This window comes from Anolis carolinensis, chromosome 1 (genome assembly GCF_035594765.1).
Source record: "Anolis carolinensis isolate JA03-04 chromosome 1, rAnoCar3.1.pri, whole genome shotgun sequence".
Lineage (NCBI taxonomy): Eukaryota > Metazoa > Chordata > Lepidosauria > Squamata > Dactyloidae > Anolis > Anolis carolinensis.
Window position 1 is genome coordinate 45,858,468 of NC_085841.1, and position 22,674 is coordinate 45,881,141.

Genomic DNA, 22,674 nt, shown 5'->3' on the forward strand with positions numbered 1-22,674 from the left:
TGTTATCAGGGACTAATGGGAAGAAGCTGCTGTAGAGGAGAACAGTCAACAAAAATCAAATACAACTAATGCAACAAAGATCTTTTTCAAGTTCTGGAAAATTCTAGATTTTCAATTGAGCATAAATACTGTAAAGGTCCCAGATCCTACCTGAGTTTGGAGTCTAAGTAGGGTCAACCCTGGATCGTAGTTGGATGGGAGACTACCAATAAATACCAGGTGCAGTAGAGTATATTTCAGAGGAAGGAACAGCAAAGCTATCTCTAGGGTATTCTTTGCATAAGAAACCCTTATAAAATTCACAGGCCGCCATAAGTCAACAGGTTTCTTGAAGGCACCTATACACACACTGTTCATGTTTCAGATTTCATAACTAACACTCCTGTACTATTAGTGACAGTGAGGGAAACTGAAGTATTTAGGATATGTAAATGTTTTCTGTTACAATTTCTACAGCTCATATAAAATAAAAGGAAAGATATCAATCCAGTGAGGTAGAGTTTAAATTGTAATTGGTTCGTTTTTCGAAAAACATAATGTTACATAATTGTTGTAACATAACAAGGGATAGTTTTTATTTGTTTTGCACTGTAATTGTGACTGTGTTGTTTTCCTTTTAATTCCTTTTACAGTTTCAAGTTAATTGTCCTCCCAACTTAGGTTCTTCATGCCAGAAGTCCAAATCTTTGGCTCTCTGATCCTACCCCCATCCCTCATATAAATAAAAATAATTATTTTTTCCAGAAAATCCATTAAAATTCATTAACTACAGCTAACAACCTTTGGGACTTAATAACAGTAATTGCAACAAGTAACTTTCTGGGCTCTTTTCCTATTACAGTATTTTCTTGCAAAGTTCAATTTGTTTCTGTTTATATGCCTCAACTAATACCGCCACATTCTAATCCTTTTGCCATTGCCCACTACCGAGAAATTCAAACTGATGCAAAAATATAATGAAGTGATATGAAGTTCCCCAACTGTACTAATGGCTTAGCTGGCTATTTTTAATGAAGCACTACTTGAGTTAATTATCAGTACTTAGCACATACGGCATGCTTCATGCCGCACATTCAATTAACACGGCTCTTCTTCCTTCCCCTTCCCACTGAATTACAATGAGGGCAAAATGACCTGCCAAAATGTTAAAAATCTCCTGACCTGAGGAAAGAGTTGACTGGGTAGCCTTGAAAAACTGGCTGAGGCCTTTTGACTTTGCCATAGAAAATAAGTCCACAGGTATCATTGTGAAGCATATTTTCTGTCTGTTCCAGACAGGTGTGTCTGCATTGTTTTACATCATTGTCTTTTGAAAGGCTACTTGGACTCTGCTTTGAGCTCCTGTAAACTGGAATCACCCATGTCACCAAGTGATCTCAAGGAAAATCACTACGTCTGCAGAAGTGACTCAAGTTGCTCCTGACACGAAAAGAAAAAAAAAACTACGTCTGCAACAGGAAAACAACTGAAAAGAACTGGCTTTGGAAACATACCTTTGAGTTGGTAACTCTTTGGCTAATTAGATCCAGCTGATCACTTTGCAAACTCATGTGAGTGAACCAGCATGGTATAGTGTTTTGAGTGTTGGACTAGGCCATTTAATGCAGTGTAGCACATGCATTAGCTTGGGGCATCCATGTGACACGCACAGTCAAATATACTTTAATCTGTGGTAAAACAATCTAGTTTGATACTGAATTTTTTTTTTAAAAAAAAAACACCAGCAATGGTCTGATTCTTTGAGTAATCTTGGGTGACCATGTGTGATCTGAGTTCACTTCCCCACAGCCACCCTGTACTTCTTGGGCTGAGGCAGCCTGGAGAGGTGGGATGGCAGTAAACCCCTATTCCGTCCCAAAATTACAGAAAATCATGTCTTACCATTGCCACAGGATCTGTACTTCCTGAATCGGCATCATTCTAGCAGCAATAGAATGGGAGGAGTGGAGGGGACTAAAAACAACAACAACAACAACAACAACAACAACAACAACTCTCCCTGTGGCTTGAGGTGGGATACCACATCTGCTCATAGACTTCATTGTACCAGAATATTTTGCATAGAATTATAGAAAAAAATAGATCCATGTATGATTCCACAGCAAGCTGGCTTCATGAAAGACAAAGCTGCACATCACAAGTGTTGAACCTGATTCAGCACATAGAAGATGGGTTTTAAAGGCAGCAGATTACAGGAGCTGTCTTCATAGACCTGTCAGCAGCTTATGATACTGTAAACCATCGCCTTCTCCTGAGAAAAACTTACAATATCACAAAGGACTACCACCTCACCCACTTCATTGGAAATCTGCTACAGTTTTTGTTGTTGTTGTTGTTGTTGTTGTTGAATTCCAGGGCCAGAGAAGCAGATGGTGAAAACAGAAGAACGGCCTTCCTCAGGAGCATGCTTGCTCCATCAATGTTTAACATTTACACAAATGATCAGCCACTGCCAGAAGGAACAGAGAGTTTCATCTATGCTGACGATCATGCCACCACTGCCCAAGCAGGGAGCTTTGACATGGTTGAACAGAAGCTCTCCAAAGGTGCTCTTGCTGCCTATTAAAGGGAAAACCAGCTGATCCCTAATCCATCTAAAATGCAGACGTGTTCTTTTCACCTTAAGATCAGACAGCATCTCGAGCTCTGAGGATTACCTGAGAAGAAATCCCATTGGAGCCTTGCAGCACATCAAAATACTTGGGAGTTACCCTGGACTGTGCCCTGACTTACAAGAAGCACTGCTTGACTATCAAGCAAAACGTGGGCGCTAGAAATAACATTGTACGAAAGCTGACTGGCACAACCTGGGGATCACAACCAGGCACAGTGAAGACATTTGCCCTTGCACTTTGCTACTCTGCTGCTGAATACGCATGCCCAGGGTGGAATACATCTTATAATGTACAAACAATGGATGTGGCTCTTAATGAGGCATGCTGCATTATCACAGGATGTCTACACCCCACACCACTGGAGAAATTATACTGTTTAGCTGGCATTGCACCACCTGACATCCGCCGGGAAGTAGCAGCCAGCAATGAAAGGAACAAGGCAGTGACATCTTTGACTCATCCCCTGTTATCAGCCAGCATGTCAATGCCTTAAATCAAGAAATAGTTTTCTAAGATCTACAAAGATATTTGCAGCAACATCTCAGCAAGCAAGAGTCCAAACGTGGCAGGCCTAAACCCAGAACTTCAAGCCATGGCTGATATTGGATGAGAGACTCCCTCCTGGGCACAAAGACTCTGGATGACTTGGAAGGCATTGAACAGACTGTGCTCTGGCACCACGAGGTGCAGAGCCAACCTTAAGAAATGGACATGCGAGTGTGGAGAAGAGCAAACCACAGACCACCTATTACAATGCAGTCTGAGCCCTTCCACACGCACAATGGAGGACCTTCTCGCAGTGAAAACAGAGGCACTCCAAGTAGCCAGAATCTGGTCAAGGGACATTTAGTATAATGCCAAGTTTTAACTTTGTTTGTTCTTTCCCCCACCCTGGACCTTCCACAGATATATAAATCTTCCTTGCTTAGTTTCTGCATATACCTCACAACCTCTGTGGATGCATACCATAGATGTGTGCGAAACGTCAGGCAAGAATACTTCTGGAACATGGCCATACAGCCCGGAAAACACACAACAACCCTGTGATTCCAGCTATGACAGCCTTCAACAACACAATAAGACATGATTTTCTGTAGCTTTTTTTGGGGGGGGCGGAATAGGGGTGCCGAGAGAGTAGAAAAGCGAGCCAATACCCAGCCTTGCCAAAGCGGATTTGGCATGGCTAGGCTGCTTGGCTGATCTCTCGCTGTATAGGTGACTTAGGGAGGCCTGGTATAGACTCCATGTGGCTTGGAACCATGATTCCAATCTCATCCTTTGGCTGTGCAGAAAGGCCCTAGGTCTCTGGAATTCTTGGAATCATACAGTTGGAAGATACCTCATGGGCCATCCAGTCCAACCCCCTGCCAAGAAGCAGGAAAATTATATTCAATTGAATCTTCACTGCTCAGCCACCCCTGGTTAGCCTATCTTTCTCCCTCTGAGAAATACAAAAGCAATCCCCCTCTAAACAAATTCGGAGAGAAAGCACACCACTGTTACATGTTCTCCTTAGATTTGCCAGCATTGAGTTGAACACACACAACAAAATCACCTTCATTTATTCACCTTTGATAAAGACCCTTAAATGGGAGGTTTGGTTTCATTAACTTTTTTGATGTTCCCTCACAATGCCTGAACTGCTACCTGAGCTAATGGATACAGAACATTTATCTATAAGGCGTTAAGTATGCAATGTTAGCAGTCTGGCACAGGTTTTTTTTTTCATTTCCAAGTAACTGCCAAAAGCTTTATTGTTGTCATTGTTGCATCAGTGGGGCTGGACTTGCCAACTGTAATTCTTCTGCGGGTTCCCCTGTTACTTGAGGCAGGAGAAGTATTCCTATTCCCTCTGTTTCACCACAACAAGGAGAAAAATAAAATATTTGCACAGAAAAAAAGTGTGTTACACATCAAACAAACAATTTTCTGTGTAAAATTGTCAGGGGTTTGCACAGTTTTTAGAGAAAATTTCCCAAAATATTAAAATAAAAATGTGGGAAAGACCCAAGGGGGAAACAAATTTGGCATTATTTGTTCTTGCAGGCAGTAAGAACATGAGCAAAGATTTACATTGCAAGTATGTACATAATTCTTTTGTTTTGCTGGGCAGGGCACCATCCAACTGTTAACTGCCTCTTTCACAATAGGTGAGCGGGAGGACATGGCATTCCACTTCACAATCAGCAAATTAGGCTGGATCTACACTACCATATAATGTAGCTTGACTGTATTGAACTGCATTATATGGGTCTACACACTGACCATATAATGCAGATCCGTACTGCTTAATATGGTAATGTAGATCCAGCAGATGTATAGCTGGATATATCCATCCAGTACTCTCCATATGTCTTAATTTCGTTGTGTTTTGCCAAATCCTATTTGCATTCTTGTCACATTTATTGTTACAGACATCTGTCACCTTTAAACGCTTCACTTTCTGAGGCCTCATTCTTTGAATAGATGTAAACTATAGCCATGTACAACAATGTCAAGCTCGTCTGCTCTTTTGTCCACGGACTGACTCTTCGTAAGTCTATACAGCTTTCTGTTTTCTTCTTTTTCATGCTCCATTTAATGTAAAGTTAGCTTCAAACTGCTGTCCCTTGATCTACAGCTACCCTCCTATTGATGCAGCCTAGGGCCCTTCCACATAGCCATATAACCCAGAATATCATTGCAGATAATTCACAATATTGGCTTTGAACTGGATTATCTGAGTTCACACTGCCATATAATCCAGTTTAATGTGGATTTTATACAGCTGTGTGATAGGGGCCCTAGAATTGTGTTGCTTATTAGCTGCTGCACCACACTGTAAGCCACCCTGAAAATCTTTTTGTATAAAGGGTAATAATAATAAATACACTCAAATAAATAATGCATAATAATAATTATTTTTCCATGTCAGGAGCTACTTGAGAAACTGCAAGCCGCTTCTGGTGTGAGAGAATTGGCCCTCTGCAAGGATGTTGCCCAGGGGATGCCCGGATGTTTTGATGTTTTACCATCCTTGTGGGAGGCTTCTCTCATATCCCTACATGGAGCTGGAGCTGACAGAGAGAGCTCATCTGTGCTCTCCCCCGGTTGGAATCGAACTGGAAACCTTCAGGTCAGCAACCCAATCTTCAAGTCAGCAGTCTGTCAGCACAAGGGTTTAATACATTGAGCTACCAGGAGCTCAAATAATAATAATAATAATAATAATAATAATAATAATAATAATAATAATTTATTTATTTACAGCATTTTTACCCCGCCTTTCTCACCCGAGGGGACTCAAGGCAGCTTACATAAATTGGAAAAATTCAATGCCCAAAACAATTAACTAAAATCAACAGCACATACAAATCAAATAACAATACAGAAAAAAACAATTATACACAATTTAAAAACATAAATTCATTCATCCAAGAGCCTCATGCGTAAATCTTAGTTCAGACCATGTCAAATCGTTGTACATAATAATAATAATAATAATAATAATAATAATAATAATAATAATAATAAGGCCACCCTACTGGGATCTGCAAGCATCATCCGAAAATACATCACTCAGTCCTAGACACTTGGGAAGTGTTCGACTTGTGATTTTGTGAAACGAAATCCAGCATATCTATCTTGTTTGCATCATACAATATATTGTATTGTGTCATACAATAATAATAATAATAATAATAATAATAGAAACATACTACATACTTTGGGTGATTGCCCTTTATCTTATTTTTTGATGTTTTCACTCTTTGCAGACTAGAAGATTCATAATTGTGTATTTTGTCCAATCACTTTTTAAAGAAATGGCTAAAATGCAGAATACTAGCAGAGTTTGCTCTATAAGAGATAGTAGTTAGAATGTAAAGCTTGGAAAATACATGCTTGTTTAGGTGGGAAATTATTAGCATAGCTTTCTTGTTATCTAACACTGGGCTTGATTCCAGGAAGGGATAAAGCCTGAGAGATCATCTTCATTCTTTTCAGTTCGACAAAATAAACAGCATTTTTCATTTCTTGCTCCTACTATTTAGAAGTGGTGTGGTCTGGATTTCTTCTGTGTTTTAATGTTCCCCTGATCAACAAAGTTTGGTACACATATGCTGAAAAAAGAAATGGCAGAATAGACAGTATCACTTTAGGTGCTGCTTTGATTTGGAGACTGTATGCTTTCCCTTTATTAAAGAAAGGTTAGGCATTTGGTTAAAAATAATAATGTTTTTTATCTAACCTACTGCTTTTTTTCTACTCTTTTTTGTAGGAGGTGCCTTTATAATACACTGAAAACATTAAAAAAGAGATTCACATCTGCAGAAAGCAGCACGCATCAGATTTCCACATCATTTTGCCTGTCTGTAGTAATAGACAAATGAGAAGTAACTGCACTTGTAAGTTTAGTATACAACTTTACTCACAAAATTCTAGGGGTTTCTTGATGCAATGGGACAAAGTAAAGGTTGGTGTAGTAGAGTTTTGCTTCCAAATTCAATTCAGGCACTGAACTCAGGCCCTTTCCACACAGCTGTACAAAATCCAAATTTAACTGGATTTTATGGCAGTGTGGACTCAGACAACCCAGTTCAAAGCAGATATTGTGGTTTATCTGCCTTGATATTCTTGTTATATGGCTGTATGGAAGGGCCCTCAGTCATCTTTGTGAGAAACTGTTAGACTATTGTTTGTGGCTTTGTTGAACTGTGGGTCCCGACTCCAAATGGGGTCCCTTTAGCTCAATGTTAGAGGTCACATAAATTGGCAACAATAAAAGGTAGTCATTTGGTGGGGAATGCTAGTGAAATCAGATGTCTCTCTAGCCTTCCTTCCTTAGTTGTTTATGTCCCCAAGTTGCAGGCATATAATGTGTGTGTGTATCATAGTGGAGGGTGTGAATCCACTTACATTGACTGGACAAAATGTATTGAGAAGCACCATGCTTAACATACCTTTCACTTAACTGTTGTGGTAAGCCATTATATTCTATTGTGACTCAGACTTTCTGGCTATAGGCAAAAAAACTGTAGGTGCTTTCAAGTCATCTCTTGACTTCTGGTGACCTCATTAATTTCATATGGTTCTCTTAGACAAGGAATACGCAGAGGTGGTTTTGCCAGTTGCTTAACTGAGTACACAATGTGAAATATGCAAACTTCCAGGTAATTCTTTCTCAAACTTAAGGCTCATACTGCAAACACTTATTCAGTTCTTGGACTCACTCAGGTAAAATGAAGTAGGTCTTCAAACAGTGCACCCAGTTAAATTACAGAACTTCTTAATACAAGATGTGGGGGTTAGATAAATTCATAGGGGATAAAGCTATCAGTGGCTATTATTTATATATCAGTGCCTCTCCATATCAGTAGATGGGGAACAGGAATAGAAAGATGGGCCATTCATCTGCTTATAGATTTTCCATAGGCATCATATTGGCCTTTATGGGAACATAAAGTGAAGTGGAACAACATCTTTGGCTTTCTCCAGCTGGTCTGCAACCTTAAGCATATGCATTTAGAAATGAGATCCATTTGAGGCTAATGAAGATGGAAATGTAGCTTCTGTCAGCATTTACACTTTATTTGATGGAAGAACCATCCATTTTCTAAACAGTGTTCATCAATACAGCCTTTAAAATGAGACTAGTACACAGTAAATAGTGTAGGTGACTGAAACTATTAGGGATAATAATCTGGATGGCTCAATTTTAATGTTGCTGCAACACAGAAGTATTTCTTCTGGCCTTCATTTAAAGTTGCTCAATATGTGACTGATTGCAGTGCATCAAACAGGATGAGTGTGACTTTGAACTTATGGGCAAGTGCCTTGGCTTTGAAAAAAAGAATAATATGATTTGGATTTGGGGTGGAAAACACATTAGGTAAAGAGGAGCAGCACAAAACTCAAGGCTGAACTGGTGTTGCCAGACATGACTTTATTGGCACTGTATCTCCAGCCTCTGGAGCCTTGACACATTCTGTAATGACTCACAGAGTTGTGGTATAAGAATATATTATGCAGTCCATTACAGAGCAATGTGTCTTAAAGTATGTGTGTTGGCCAAAAGTGGAGTAAATGCACCAGCTATCTGATAGGGATATCAGATAGGGAATTTAGGCTGGGCAATACAGTATAGATTGCATCCTGTACAATATTGCCCTACTGTTCCCAACCACCCTAAATAAAAATATCTCTAGCTCCATCAGTGTTACGACATTTAAAATGAAAACAAAGTATGTATGTAGGACAAGAATGAAATAAATGTAAGTGCTATCGCATATAGATAATGCCTTTATTCCGTAACCGGTAATCAATATCCTGTACATGAATATAATTTAGGATGGGCAATTCAGCATAGATTACACTCTACACCAGTGTCTGACTGTTCCCAACCAACTCAAATACACATATCTGTAGCTCCATCAGTGTTACTGACTTTAATATGTTAACAAAAGAACATAAGGTCACAGCAGATTCATTCTGGATGGATTTGTTTAGTCTGTCTTTTCAGACATCTAAGTTATAGACCATTATCATATTTTGTGCCAGTGAGTTTTCAAAATTACGTATGTGTTATGTGAAGAGCTCCATTTATTTAGTCATGGTTTTAGCACATATGTGATTTAAAACACTACAAGAAGGCATTCAGAGTCATAGTTCAAGTTTTACCTGTTCCTGTTTTTGGTTTCTCTCTATTAATCTGCCTGTTTCCTCATAAAAATGATAGAGTGTCAGTGTTAGATAGAGAGCAAGCATGATGTAATTGGACATCATGTTGGAGTATGACTCTAGAGACCTGGGTCCGAATCCCTGTTCAGCCATGAAAACATACTAGGTTACTTTGGATAAGTCAAACTTTTTCAGTCTCAGTAGAAGGCAAAGGCAACCCCGCTGAACAAATCTTGCCAGGAAAGCACCATAATAGGTTTGTCTTAGGTCACCATTAGTTGGAATCGACTTGAAGGCATCAACTGCAACAGCTCCTGTAAACCTTAGCTTTCCTCCATGCCTGTTATTTTCCTTTTCATTTGATCTTTTGGTTATATTAAGATTCAAATTTGAAGAATTTTCCTATAACTTTGGGAATTGAATTGTTTGGTCCTCCTGATATGACTGGACTACAGCTCACACCACTTTCTGTCAGTATAACTAAGGATGAGGAATCTGACTGTTGTTGTTTATTCATTTAGTCGCTTCCGACTCTTTGTGACCTCTTTGGACCAGCCCGTGCCAGAGCTCCTTGTTGACCGTTGCTGCCCCCAGATTTGTCCTTCCGTAGCAGCAGCCAGCCAGAGTTCCAATAAATTGTTAAATCTGCAAAGAGGATGACTGACTGATTCTTTAGTAAGTAAACCTCTGGGCTGGAAAGAAATCCCTAAATGGATTGGAGTCCCTTCCAATTCAATAGGGGAATTTAGAGGCTGGATGGCCATCTGTCAGGAGAGTTTTGATTGTGCCTTTCTGTCTGGGAGAAGGGAGTTGGACTAGATGGCCCTCGGGGTTTCCTCCAACTCTAGGATTCTTTGAAAATGTAGGATTGGTATTGGTTTCTATTGGTTAATATGAGATGCATTAAATGAGATAGGTTTTTAAAAATGTTTTTTTGTCAAAACTTTATTTAAAAAATCCCTAAAATTTATTTATTTATTTATTTGTTTATTTATTCCAGTAGATGTATGAATATTTCTGAAAGTTGGAGGGAAGTTATCTTGTGTCATTGGATAGAAAAGTCAAAGAGATAGCTCTTGTAGTTTTTTGTTTTTTAAAAAAATGTTGTCGAAACATTGAAAATTCCCTAAACATCCATGGATAAATGAGATGTTCTGAAATTAGGTGGGATAACAGTGGTAAATATGTTACACCATTGTAGCAAGTTTTACTCCAATAGCTATAAAATGAGAGACAAAGGAGCCCCTGAAATTTCCTTAATTATAGTAATTGTGCACAATTACTATAATGAAAAAGTAACAAAATTTTGTTATTCTTGCTATGGTAACAAAATTTTCATTAATGATACTTTAGAAACGAAATGCCAGTGCTCCCCAGTTTTGTTTGTTTAACATTGTTTATGGATTGCACATGCCTAATTGCTATTCAATGCAGCATTTTATTGCCTTTCTGCCAGTGCATTAAAGATAGCTCATAGTACAGTATGATCCCCATACCCAAGTGATACCCGTAGTTTCACTCAACAGACAAAACACATCCTGTATAGATCCTCCTGGTTTTATGGTATTCTTCCACCAGAGGTTACTATGGAGTTGCACTGGCAAATTCCTAAAGGACATCGCTTTAGAAAGGTTCTATGTCCTGCAGACCAACTCTATGGTAATCTTTGGCAGAAGTCATTTGTTTCGATAGGGTTTGCTATTACCCATTTTTTTTTCAGTTTCCATGGTAAGTGCAGGAAATATCCCGTGTAGTTATGTGGGTTGTGCTATATAAGACAAAGATAAGGAACCCATGGCCCTATTCATGTTAATGAACTTCATCCTCCATCTCTGATAATAGACTGCATATGCTAGGGTTGATGGGAGTTGAAACATCCCAACAGCCATAATTTTTCATCCTTTGTTGTAAAAGATAGGCTTACAAATCAATATATGTGATACTACAGACAGGGGTGGTGCCAATGACACAATATGTAATTTATATATTGCCAAATAATATAAAGGTGGAAGGATTAACAGTTATTGCTGCATCCTGTATGCTTGTGTGAACATAATCTTTCCTCTCCAAGCTCTTTACAATAGTAGCTGAGTGAAGCTTCATCCTTTCTTTTTTCCTTATGTGTAGACATGAGCAGGTTGTGGCAATACTTGTGCAGCCTTCCCTGCATGGAGAACTGAATCATTTATGGGTCACAATCCAGGCATTCCTCTTCAAAAATGATAGATGATGTTCATGCGTCAACTGAGTTACTAACATCATTGGACTGGTAGATACCAGCTATTTTAATGGAGAATTAACAACGGAGTCCAGAAAGTAAGACTATGTTGATTGTTGTTTTTTTTGTTGTTTTTTTTGTCAGGTGTCTTCAGGTCACAAGCTTATGGTGTTGCTAGACAAAAACTAGACAACTAATGGCCTTGCTGAACAAGTTGTTATTCTTCTGATTAGTACACTTTCAGCAAGATGCAAATTTGAAAATGAAAGAAACATGTAGCAAAGTGAGCTAGATCTTTTACAAAAAAGTATTTTCCTTATAGTCAAAGGCCTAAAGGAAAAGTCTTGTATTATTTACAGAACACCTACTGCTTCGATTTAGTGAATATGGAGATCTTGCTGGGTTAGATATTATGTTCCCTTCTATTTCTTTGAATTAATCAATGAAATGGGTCTTAACATAAAGAAAAAGCCTGGCAAACACAAGTATTTCTGCTTCTATGGGATAAAGTGTTTATAATTCCTTCACATTTTTCACATCATAAACAGAGTTTGTAATATTTATGCATTTAACTAATATGTTGGAACCTGTTAAGAATGCAGAAATTTAGAAACTTGCAGCTCAAGGGCTGAATACTCTTGGGGGTGTCAAATAAATAAACAAATATATCTGTTTGTTTGTTTGTCTGAGTATTCTGCCTTTCTCTCAATACAGGTCTCAATGTGGCTCATAATATGGTTAAAATAGTACAACTAAAAGTGCAATATTAAAATATAGCTAAACAGATTAAGAGATTAAAAGATCAATGAAATCCAAATCAATTTAGGGCCCTTCCACACAGCCATATAACCCAGAATATCAAGGCAGAATAACCGACAATATCTGCTTTGAACTGGAATATCTGAGTCCACACTGCCATATTCCAGTTCAAAGCAGATAATATGAAATTATATTTAGCTGTGTGGAAGGGGCCATAGAAACATTTCATTGGGAAGAAAGTACTGTCCATATTAGAAAAGGATCCTGCCTAGCCTTCATTGGGAATAAGTTTCACCACCTGGAAGTAGACACTAAGATTAGAAGGCCCTCTTGTGTTTTCTGCAAAAGTTTCATTGAAGGAGATGAATCAGTTTACAAAGTGGGAGAGATAAAAAAAGTAACAACATCAACTTTTAATTGGGTTCACTATCCACTCCATACGCATATCTTTTAACTAAAACTGATTTGAGCTTAGTCATTTAATGTAAGGGAGGTTCACACCATGTTTTTGCACTGAAATGGCATTTTAGAGGCAGAAAATGAGTTTCCTGCATGGGAAAGAGCACTTTCTGTATCATGCATATTTCCTTACAGAAGAAGTCCTAAACTATGAAGATTCTCACCAGTCTAGGAGTTTCCTCGTAAAGGTTTCCTATCAGTCAATAAACCATTTTAAAATATTTGCAAAGATTCTTTCAATTTCTGCCCATAGCTAAATGGGAATATCTGTGATATTAAAACATCTGGAACTCTCCAGAGAAGAAGTGATGTAGAAAGCAATGAATAGACCAGTGAGCATTGCTAAATCACTATAAAACAATGGTTCTCAACCTGGAGTCCCCAGATGTTTTTGACCTACAACTCACAGAAATCCCAGCCGGTTTACCAGCTGTTAGGATTTCTGGGAGTTGTAGGCCAAAAACATCTGGGGACCCCAGGTTGAGAACCACTGCTATAAAACAAAGAGCTAGGAAGAAGCAGGAACCCACATGAGCAGCATAAACTATGTACCAATACCCAGGAGGCAATAAAATAATGAAGGCAAGAAGACATGAAAACATAAAGGGACATGGGCTATTTGTGGAGCATCATGGTGACATTAAGGAGTCTGAATCAGGCCATGCACTGAAGGTTCTCCATCCCTGTAAATGTAATAGTTCTAATCCAACTATAAAGAAATGCTTTTAAGTATTATTTCCAAAGCATTCCAATCACATACTTAACTTCTTCCATGTAAACCAATAGAATGGTTACTTGGCAGGGTTGTGCCCAATTATTCCATTACTCAAAAATGAATGAAAAATGGCCACCTGTTATAGAGATGAAGAGACACACAAGAGACAGTAAAATTGGCATCCGTTTGTACTGAAATTGACTGGGATGGCACAAACACAAATATCCTGTATGACTTGGTTTTGATGTATTTAAGGCTCTATCTTTTCCAATATGATCCTGTCTGAAATACATGATTATCTGCTGGGGATTTCATCTAGGTACATCTAAGATAGATGGTGCAAGTAGAGGAAACATTTTCAGTAGTCTAACACATTTGTGGGCTGTTTTCTTACCAAAAAGATGACACTGCTATCAACACATCAATAAAAAGACAAGTCAAAATCTTCCAGATCTTTGTGACTTTTAGTATCTTTGATTGTTTTTATTGCCATGAGAAAGTCTTCCTACTTTTCTTTTGATTTTATATGCTTTATCAATACTAGATCTCAACACAGCCATTGTTCCTGGGAATTTTTTTTCCATTTTCTCCCTGCAACTTTAAAAGGTTTCTTTGTGGGAAAAACTACTTTGAAGAAAATCAAGTTACTGTATTAAAATATTGCTTTACTCTGTTCAAATGTAGGATACAGGGATGTATTCAGTTGTTCCCTGCAGAGTTTTATAAGAAATTATCTGCATTTGACAAGATCCATTAGGTAAATTTAGTTAATTATCTAACAATAGAGTCATAGCATATGACAAACTGAAGTTAAGATGGCCTCTTCTCCCATCCAAGATGTGACTCATATATCAGAAAGTCAGCCGTCATGCTGACTGAACAAAGCAGAAATAAATAACCTCAGCTGAGTCATGATCACTTAGGTGAAGATGGGGGGAAATTATCATTAAAAGTGACATTTGCCATACAAACCTTTGAGTCTTTCAGTACCACCGCATGACTATTAGGTTCGTGCCTTTGCATTATAGTTCCACAAGCCCACTTTCAAATTTATTTTAATTACAATCTCATTAATAAACAACAACATACAATGTAAGATTTTGTGCTAAAAGACCTCCATGTCTACAGAGGTTTCTAAATGCTGCCTGTAGTTGTGTGTTAGGAGAGGATTTTTTTTTTTAATTTAGCCAGTATTGTTATGATATTCCATCCTGTGGTTAGGTTTGGATTTGTCACCATCTTCAAACTGAATGACTCTCAGTGGCAGAGAGAATCCACCAAAACCTCCGATCTATCTGCTCACCAAAAGCATGTAACAGTACACTATGGTCCTCATATTGTTCTTTGAAGCAGGAAAATATGGATAATATTGATTTCTATTGAAATGAATGATTTCTGCCAGATGTTACCACAGAATTATTCTGAAGGACTTGCCTTTGACAAAGTCCCCTATGATCTTCTTGCAAACAAACTAGAAAAAACTGTGATAGACAATATTACTATTAGGTGGATTTGTAATTGGTTAAGCAACTGAACCCAAAGAATGTTCAACAATGGTTCCTCTTTCTTCTGGAAAGAAGCAACTAATGGGGCGCTATGAGATTCTGTGCTGTCCTGTCTTTATTAATGACTTGGATGAAGGCTGGGGGTGGCCACAGCTGACAGGGAGCTCTAGTGTGGGCTGGTCCATGAGGTCACAAAGAGTTGGAAGCAAATGAAGAAATAAACAACAAATGAAGGTTTAGAGGACGTATTTATCAGCTTGTTTTATGCTTCCCTGGAGACTAAGACTTGGAGCAATGAGTTCAAATTTCAGGAGAAAAGATTCCACCTGAACATTAGGAAGAACTTCTTGACTGTGAGAGCTGTGCAACAGTGGAACAGTGTGGTATAAGCTCCTTTTTGGAGGCTTTTAAACAAAGGCTGGGTGGCCATCTGTCAGGGGTACTTTGGTTGTGTTTTTGCTGCATGGCAGGGGATTGGATTAGATGGCCCATGTGGTCTCTTCTAATTCTAAGATTCTAATAGGTGCTTTTATGGATATATTTTAGTATGTTGTGCCCTGCCTTGAGCCCTTTCAGCTTCATGATTCTGTGAATATTAAAAGCCTGTTTAAACAAAAAGGTCTTGGCCTGCTAAAGGGCCATGTTGTAGCCCTATGAAAATACAATTCATCTGTTTACAGACAGAGGGAGAAGGATGGCCTTAATATGGCTTCTCTTCCTCCCACTTATTTCTCTTTCTCCCCCTTCTGGATGTTGGTTTCAGCACTGGACAGAGAAAATATATGGTTTTCAAAGGAGAATAGCATTTTAAAAATTCATACAGATTTAACAGCTCCCATGTGGAAGTGATAACAAATAGCATTTGGGGTATAATGGTGCTTGGCTGATATTACAGTAATTCCAGGACATACTTGCGGCTTCCATATGGATTTATTCAGTACCAGACAAGTATATCGATCCAAGGGACAGAGTATGGAGCTTCAACATTCAACCAACTCCTCAGTCAGGGCTGGATGCAAAAGGTGGCCTTGGAAAAGATGACCTTTCTTATTTTATATTGGAAGAATGATATTGAGGTATGGTGAATAAATACATGAACATAGTATTGATGCAAAAATATTACTAGTAGCAGCAATTGCACATAACATGCAATTATATTTCATTATACATTATTCATATACACCTGATGAATTTCAAAGTGTGAGATAGGTTCCGGGGATAGTGTGGGCAAAAAGACTGAAAGTCAGAGCAAGATTCTCTTTTATTTTTTACTTATAGTTGTCATCACAGACCGCGTACAATTTACATTACAGGAAACATTATTGGGAATGAATGACCTGGCATCATGAGCAGCTAAAACAATTCCAAATGTCTTCTTTAAATTGCTTCTTTTATTGGCTGTCCTGTCAAGATGAAGATTCAATGGTTTATAAGATGCAAGAACTCAAAGAGAAATTATCCTTGGGCTGCTACAGCTATTGTTGCTGTGGCTGTTTTGGATGCTGTGTACCTTCAATTAATTTCGCACTTATGGGAACTTTAAGGTGACTCTATCACAGGGTTTTCTTGGTAATATTTGTTTAAATAGAGTTAACCCTTTGCCTTCCTCTGAGACAGAGAGTGTGTGATTTGCCCAAGTGCATCCAGTCTATTTCTATGGCCAAGAGCAGATTTGAAACCTATTCCACAGTGTCACAGTCCAACACGCACACTCCTACACCCCCCTAGTTCCCATCTGGAGAAGTTCACTGTCAAATTTTCAATGACCTCGCATATAACACAGCAAGCATTGATTTGAACAGTGTGGGTAAAACTGGTTTTCACTGGTTCTATGGTATCTTAGCAGTCCTTTGATAAAATTGTGTGTAGGAGAAGGATAGATGGCTGCAGAAACTGACACAAGGCTGAACGGGCAAACTGTCTTTAAAGTAAATGTCTTGGAGTCTCTCTGTCTCGTATCCTTTTTGTGACAGTGATTCTCTTATTCAGTATACTTGGTAACAGGCACAGTGTACAATAATTACAGTCTCATTTCTTGAGGGAGAATGTTGTTTTGAGACTATAATTGTGCAGTGTTCACAGGGGTAATCTCAGGGCAACTGGAGTTAATTGAGAATGTTTGGGAGCAGGGTGACTGGATATGTATTTGCAGGTGGAATTTGAAAACTAAAACTGAACTAGTTTGAAAGGGAGCTCTTGCTCTTTTCATCTAGCTCCACTCTTGAAGAGCTAATGCCACATAACACCTAAGGTGTTGCCATCTCCACCAGCCGCTGATGTAAAGCAGAGGGCAAAACCAAGAGAATAACACACATTCAACATATTTTTAGTTCAATCCCAGCAATGGAACTAGTTTGAAAGATGGTTGAATCCTGGACAAGAGATCTCCAGTGTCCTCCTCTATACAGTATGTGTGTTGATTGGCACAGGAAAAACCATTACCATCGCTCCAATCCAGATGGTCATGAATTATTGATTTCACAGATAGATAAAACACACATCTCCAGCCTCACATTCACTGCTTCCTAAAAAAATGGAAATAAATGAAATAGAATGCGTGGATGGCAGGTGATGGTTACGTCTGTGCCAAATACCAATGGGTACCCTTTCACAAGGACAGTAGTGACAGTGGTTTAGGTCTAAAACAAGGGTTCATGTCCCTGCTTGGCCATTGTGTGACCTTAGATTAGGCACACACAGCCTTGGGGGAACACAAAAACAACCCTCTTCTGAACAAACCCTGCCAAGAAAACCCCATGATAGGTTCACCTTAGGGTCACTGTAAGTTGAAAAGGGCTTGAAGGCACACAACAAAGAACAAGCCTGTCCTCTCCTGGGACAGGCACCATTCTGGGTTTCAACTATTAGTTCCAGACTGCTGTGAAGTAGTTGGCTGTGTGCCTAATAGAAATTTAAATATCTACATGGACCAAACATTTCAAAAGTTTTTTTTTTAGCACTGGATAAGATTATGATCATTTTTGTGCATATGTTTCAATGATTTTGGAAGGGCATTTAGGGGTGTCTTTGTGAAACTATTAAAAAGGATTTGTGGGTGTGCATACTAATGCATGCCAGTTTTTGCATAAAATACTTTTTTCCCTCAAAACCCAACAATTTTGCTATTGTGATTCTGACATAAAAATTGCTGGTCTTTCCACTTTCATACCAGAGCAAAAATATTTCACAATGGTTGACATCTTCTTTTGTGGGATGTCTTGACATCTCGAGGTATCTCTTCTTTTGCTTTAGAGGATGAGAAAATTTGCAAATATTCTTTACACTCCTAGTATGTAGAAGTGGCTCAGCTAAATTTACCCTGAATGTTTCCTAGGGCCTGCACCATTTCCCTCCTGGAAATTAAGTGCCGTCAACCTCATTAGGAGTCTTTTAATTACTGGCAGTGTCCTGGGCATGTGTCCAAGTTGCCCAGCCACAAACATTGGGCCCTGATTCATTGGCCTCATTTCCTTGAGATTTATAGCTATGAAGAACATGTGCTCAAAATAGAAATAGAAGGGTCTTCTTTAGAGTTTAAAAACAAATTTTGCACCACTGTCCTATAAGCTTAGCAGCCCCCTTCAGATCTACAGACAGCGCTCCACATTCTCTGGGGTTTTAGAGGCACAGGACCCATGTGAAAGGGGGGGGGTGTAAATTTTAAACATTGCTATGGTTTACCTGAGAAGACACCTTTCTAGGAATCCCTATGGTCAATGTTCACCTGAAGACAATGTTCACACTTTGGGACTTAAAGTTGCCTAGAGAGAACATTTAAGTTCGGGGTGTGGCGCAGGCTGTTGAGCAGCTGCAATAAATCACTTTGACCATGAGGTCATGAGTTCGAGGCCAGCCCGTGGCGGGGTGAGCACCCGTCAATTAAAAATAAAAAATAGCCCCTGCTCGTTGCTGACCTAGCAACCCAAAAGATAGTTGCATCTATCAAGTAGGAAATAAGGTACTACTTATAAAAAAAAGTGGGGAGGCAAGTTAAACTAATTTACGACCTGGAATGAGGAAGTGCCGTCAGAGTGGATGATGAAGCAGCTGCTCCCCCCTGTTGCCAGAATCGAACATCCCCTCAAGAGAAGGTTAAATTGCCTCTGCGTCTGTCTGTCTCGGTCTCTGTTTGATGTGTTTATGGGCATTGAATGTTTGCCCTATGTGTGTATAATGTGATCTGCCCTGAGTCCCCTTCAGGGTGAGAAGGGCAGAATATAAATACTGTAAATAAATAAATAAATAAATTTAAATCAAATCCACAAAAGTCAAACCTGCAAATGTAGAGAACCAGCTAGATAAAACTATCCATCCATCCATATATTCTTATTTGCTCCAACTTTTCTTTTATTGTTTGCATCTTATAAAATTTTGCAGTCCTTCTTGCAAAGGCTTATTCGCGAATAACATTTTCTCCTTAAATGTTATTTTACACCCATCTTTCCCAATCTGGTATTATCTAGATGTATTATACCTCAATCCAGTTCAACACACCTAGAAGGCATAGAGTTGAAAAAAGCTGCTTTACATCATTCAAGGTGAATTCCACTACTTAAAAAACTATATAGTTATAGAAGTATATGTGAAAATGGTATGCCTGTTGTTCACATTTAGTTTGTTTTTATACTACACAGAATATTATGACAGTTCTGTTCAATTGGCCAGAGGGTGGCAACATTTTTCTAGTACAGGACACACATAAATAGAAAGGAGCATCTTTCTACTCTCTGTTACTGCTTTTTAAAATTGTGTCCCCTATTTAAAATTATGTCCTTTATTTTAGGGAATGGAAAGCATGTCTCTCATAGAGCTGCCAGGTGTATCTTAGTATAAGAGATGTCCCCCTATTTGAAAGCTGGGAAGCTTCCCTTTTATATGGACTGATCAGAATAACAAAAAACTCTGTATTTTGAGGCATGAGCCCTTCATTCAGAAAGGAATGTGTGCATCATGTATCCTATATACTTTGTGTGTGTGTGTGTTTAGAAAGTTTAGTGAAAACAAATCAACCCACAAAACTTGGGTCAACTTATCTATGGGTCAATGTGAGTCCTATACCTTAATAATTATCCAAAAAAAAGGAGCCACCTCCATTTCTGAGTAGCATGGTGAATGGTAATAGTCTAGTCCAGAGGTCTTCAAACTTTTAAAGCAAAGGGCCGGTCTACAATCCTTCAGACTGTTGAGGGGCCGAATTATCATTTGAAAAAAAAATACGAACAAATTCCTATGCACACTGCACATGTCTTATTTGTAGTGCAACCAACAACAACAATGAAAGAACAATACAATATTTAAAAATGAAAACTATTTTAACCAACATAAACCTATCAGGATTTCAATGGAAAGTATGGGCCTGCTACTGGCCAATAAGATAGTCAAGTTAATTAGGATTGTTGTTTGTTGTTGTTGTGTGCCTTCAAGTCATTTCAGAATTTGGGTGAGCCTAAGTCTAAAATTAATTATTTATTTACTTACATTTATTTACTACATTTATATCCCACCCTTCTTACCCCGAAGGGGACTCAGAGCAACTGTATGTACATACAATATATTATATTATTAGCATAGCACAATATTAGCATTATACATTACTATATTGAACTATACCACTATATTGTAATACTATATGTAATATATAACATATAATTAATATTATTATATGGTATTATTATTAGTATTACAGTAGAGTCTCACTTATCCAACATAAACAGGCCGGCAGAATGTTGGATAAGCGAATATGTTGGATAATAAGGAGGCATTAAGGAAAAGCCTATTAAACATCAAATTAGGTTATGATTTTACAAATGAAGCACCAAAACATCATGTTAGACAACAAATTTGGCAGAAAAGGTAGTTCAATACGCAGTAATGCTATGTAGTAATTACTGTATTTATGAATTTAGCACCAAAATATCACAATATATTGAAAACATTGACTACAAAATGTGCTGGATAATCCAGAACGTTGGATAAGTGAGACTCTTCTGTATATTGTATAACATAATATTTTTATCAATATTATATGTATATACAATATATTATATTATTAAAATTGATATAAAATGTATTATATAACTGAGGGTGGGGGCCAGGTAAATGACCTTGGAGGGCCGCATTCGGCCCCCGGGCCTTAGTTTGGGGACCCCTGGTCTAGTCCATCCAAGAAAAACCTAAAGAAACATTGAATCCCTCCTCTCTCACTCCTCCAAGGCACCACTTCTGGCCTTTATGAAAATGAGAGCAGCAAAGGGCAGCTAGCTCCTTGGGGTGGTACTGGAATAGTCCTCTGTTTGCAGAATGACCCTCAACATATCTATGGATCATATCAAAATTCAGAATTTTGGACCAAAACTGTGCCTTAGATTTATACATGTGGTTGACTTATCCATTTACATATATGGCAGTTTGTAATTGTGAGTATTACATTAATTGTACAAACAAACATATGACAAAATATATGACTACTTCCTGATTGTCATGACCTTTGAAATTTTCTTACTGCTATTTTCAAAACCTAGCAACACAATAAAAGCAGAATCAAACCAGTGGCATCTTATATAGTGATGGAATAATCCACACCTAGTGTGATCTATGTGATTTTTAGCCCCAGGATTTCTTCCATTTATAATGAATACCAAATAAGGAAACTGAAAATATTGGTGGTCCCATTACATTGGGTCAGGGGTCTTCAAACTTTTAAAGCAGAGGGCCGGTTCACAGTCCCTCAGACTGTTGCAGGGCCAGACTAGAAAAATGAACCAATTCCTATGCATACTGCACATACCTTATTTGTACTGTCAAAAAGAAATCATGAAAGAATAATACAATATTTAAGATGAATAACCATTTTATAATGGTTACCAATATTTCAGTGGGAATTGTGGGCCTGCTTTTGGCTAATAAGATATTCAGGTTAATTAGGATTGCTGTTGTTGTGTGCCTTCAAGTCATTTCAGACTTAGGGCAACCCTAAGTCTAAGGTTTAGGGCAGGGACCGGGTAAATTACCTTGGAGAGTGGCATCTAGCCCATGGGTCTTCGTTTAGGGACACCTGCATTGGGTGATAATACAGTCAAAATAAAGGTTGTGCTAGGTTCAAAAAAGGAAAAATTATCTTGGCTCTGGCATTTACTGATTTCAGACCCACATACCAAGCACTTGTACAAAAGCAGTTTTACAGGTTAGACCACTTGACTAACATGATTGGAAACTTTGCCTAAGGGGAGAAAAGCAGTGCAAACAATTAAAAGGTTATCTGAGCTTGTTTGCTTGCTTGCATTTCTTTATTTTCATAAACATCCTCTTACATCTGAATGGAATTCAAGAAAGTGAATGTTACACAGCAAAGTACATAGTAATGCCTGGGACACTGGAAAAATATGTGTGGAAAAAGTCCTACATAGGCTTTCAGTAAGTTCAGCCTAGGACACAAAGTGATCTGTGGTAAGAACAGCACTTTTAAAAGTATTTTTCTACAAATACATACACATACATTTTTCCTTGTGGATTGAATCAGGGAAAGGGAATCCAAGGCTCCTTTGACACTGTCATGTAAAAGCCAGGTTATCTGCATTGAACTGGATTATATTGTAGTGTAGACTCATATAATCCAGTTCAAAACAGATAATGTGCTTTGGCAATGTAAAAGGGGCCATAGGGATGAGCCAAAGCCTATCATAAACCCGCCCGATCTCTGCGATCGTCAGGGGAGGCTCTCCTGTCGCCACTGCCTATATCTCAGGC

General features: G+C 38.4%; 2 long non-coding RNA genes across 2 annotated transcripts in view; one reads left to right on the plus strand and one right to left on the minus strand.

Moving 5' to 3' along the window:
- LOC134297054 (uncharacterized) overlaps positions 1–22,674 on the minus strand; it is a 94,817-nt gene that overhangs the window by 67,336 nt on the left and 4,807 nt on the right. The window lies entirely within an intron of this gene.
- LOC134297052 (uncharacterized) lies at positions 1,531–12,166 on the plus strand. The gene is made up of 5 exons (XR_010003784.1): positions 1,531–1,550; positions 5,030–5,148; positions 5,530–5,730; positions 6,874–7,000; positions 11,400–12,166. It is a non-coding gene; the product is annotated as an uncharacterized LOC134297052 (long non-coding RNA).